Source organism: Octopus bimaculoides, chromosome 2 (genome assembly GCF_001194135.2).
Source record: "Octopus bimaculoides isolate UCB-OBI-ISO-001 chromosome 2, ASM119413v2, whole genome shotgun sequence".
NCBI classification, from domain to species: domain Eukaryota; kingdom Metazoa; phylum Mollusca; class Cephalopoda; order Octopoda; family Octopodidae; genus Octopus; species Octopus bimaculoides.
The window spans coordinates 64,139,186-64,141,591 of NC_068982.1; the positions used below are offsets into that span (position 1 = coordinate 64,139,186).

General features: G+C 33.4%; 1 long non-coding RNA gene across 1 annotated transcript in view; it reads left to right on the forward strand.

Annotated features, from left to right (window-relative positions):
* Nucleotides 1–1,181: 1,181 nt before the first annotated feature.
* LOC128251133 (uncharacterized) overlaps nucleotides 1,182–2,406 on the forward strand; it is a 43,590-nt gene continuing 42,365 nt past the window's right edge. The window contains exon 1 of the long non-coding RNA XR_008266987.1: nucleotides 1,182–1,292. This is a non-coding gene — a long non-coding RNA (uncharacterized LOC128251133). The remainder of the gene's footprint in view (nucleotides 1,293–2,406) is intronic.

Consider the following 2,406-nt stretch of genomic DNA (forward strand, 5'->3'; position numbering starts at 1 on the left):
TATATATATATATATCTGTAATATAATATGTGACAATTATTCAGTTGCCATAATAAAACTCCCAAGTTTCAGATGTTGGGGTGGAAATCTACTCTTCTGTGAGACCCACATATTTCTTTGATGAAACTATTTGTTACGTTTCTTTGAAGAAAATATTTGTTACATTTTTGGTTCCCCCAAGATCACAGATAGAACCGGCTTTTCATATTGTGTCCACGCACAAGCATTTTATCTCTCTATATTTATATATATATATTTTACATATTTTTATATATTTCTACTGCTTTATATATTTTTACATATTTTTTCTGTAAATTACCTTTCACCCTGCATTTTTGTGCATGTGCGTATATAGATGTGTATATGAACATAATTGTGTGCATACGAGTATACACACGTGTGTGTGGGGGTGTGTGTGCATGTATGTGTTTCACATGAGTGTGAGTAAGCATATGCATATATAGCATATGAATATTTTAGATGTGTATATGAATATAATTGTGCGCTATGGGTATATATACATGTGTGTGTGTGTGTGTGTGTGCGGATATGTATATGTGTACATGTGTATAGTTGCATATATATGTATACATATAGGCGTGTATGTGTTTCATGCGAGTGTGAGTGAGTATATGCATACATGTATATGCATGTAAGTGAGCGTGTGAGCATATGTATGTATGTACATGCGCGCATACATGAATTCTATGAGCGTTTTTTACTTCCTTTGGAGATAGAAGCATAAAAATTGACAATATCGAACTGCGTGAATCTCGCATTATTCTTATTCTTAATAGCTTTAAACCAATCGACGACTTCTATACTATTAGACCATTGTACTAACCTAGTGGCATTCCTGACTTCCGCATTGATTTTCCCTAAAAGTTCTTTACTAATAATGCCAAGCTCTGATTTAGCTGGTTTAATAAGCCTACACATATTTTTCTGTTTTCTCCCCTCCAAATTTTTTTCCTGTACGCTCATAGACACGTACAAGGAACTTTATATGTGCGCGTTTGTGTGTGCGCGTGGATGCGTGCATATGTAGATATATGCGTGCGTATATAGAGATATGTGCGTGCGTATATGGATATATGCGTGCATGCGATAATATATGCAGTTTTAGACGCGTTTTGACCATGTCACTACACAGTAATTTCCCTTTGTTTTTAATGGTCATTTTTCACAGGAATTTTCAATTGGCCGGATAATTGAAGAGATGTTGGCGTGGGCTCCCACCCTGGCATCCGAAACTCGGAGTTTTGCACCATTTTTGTATGGTGTTCCTTCCTGTATGTATACCCTAATCTAAGAACTACTAGAATTCCTATATCTATGTATACCAATGCGCAGATATGCCTCTACTCACTTATTAGTATATACTAACAATTTTTTTCCACTTACAAGATTTTTTTAATATTATATATAAATTATTTTGTATATTTTGTATACTTATGTGCACTTACTACTCGTAATTTTTTCTTATATTCATAATACACAATAAACTTCTATTACTTGAATATTTATTACTAACATGATACCACTATATACTTCCCTCTCACTTTATGCCAAACTAGTTCCTTAACTCACACTGTTATTTATACTTAAACATAGTCAATGTATTACTTCTATTTTTCGTCTTTTTCATTCCTAGTACTATTATCTCCCCTACATTGTTATTTTTCAGTTCACTACATCCAATAATAAAACTTCTGAGCGTTTTTTTTTTTCCTCTTTATAGCCACAGAAAGTACTTACTTACTATCTAAATCTGTAATATTAACAACTATTTTTTTTTCACCTTATACGTAATACATACAAACAAATATTAGTTCTCACACAAGCACAACTTCATTTTACGTAAATTTTCCCCTCTCTTTAAGTATTGCTACCCAAATATTTGTTTACATTACATTCCAGCAGCCCTTTATACACTATATCGTCTAGTTTAACTCCATTCTCATGTACAAAAAATTTCTTTAAATATACACACATAGTATTGTTTCTAACTGTCAGGTGATATCCTAATTCAAATATAGTTATGCTTTTCCATTTGAATTTTCTATACATCATTTTTTACATACACGATTTATTTGGAGTTAGAATTACTTATCTCCTTAATCTTTCATTTGTTTTATAGCAGCAGCAGCAGCAGCTTCTTCTTCTTCTTCTTCTTCTTCTTCTTCTTCTTCTTCTTCTTCTTCTTCTTCTTCTTCTTCTTCTTCTTCTTCTTCTTCCATACTAAGAATTCACAACGACCTCAAATCTAATGTCGACACGGAGCTTACGTTGGAAGAAGGAAGAGGACATACAGAACCTCAGTTTTGGGATGATTTCCAGTAGGTCCGCTTCGAAGAGTTCGAGGTCTTTAATTCTGGGCGGCTGTTTCCTCGAACTAATGCCATA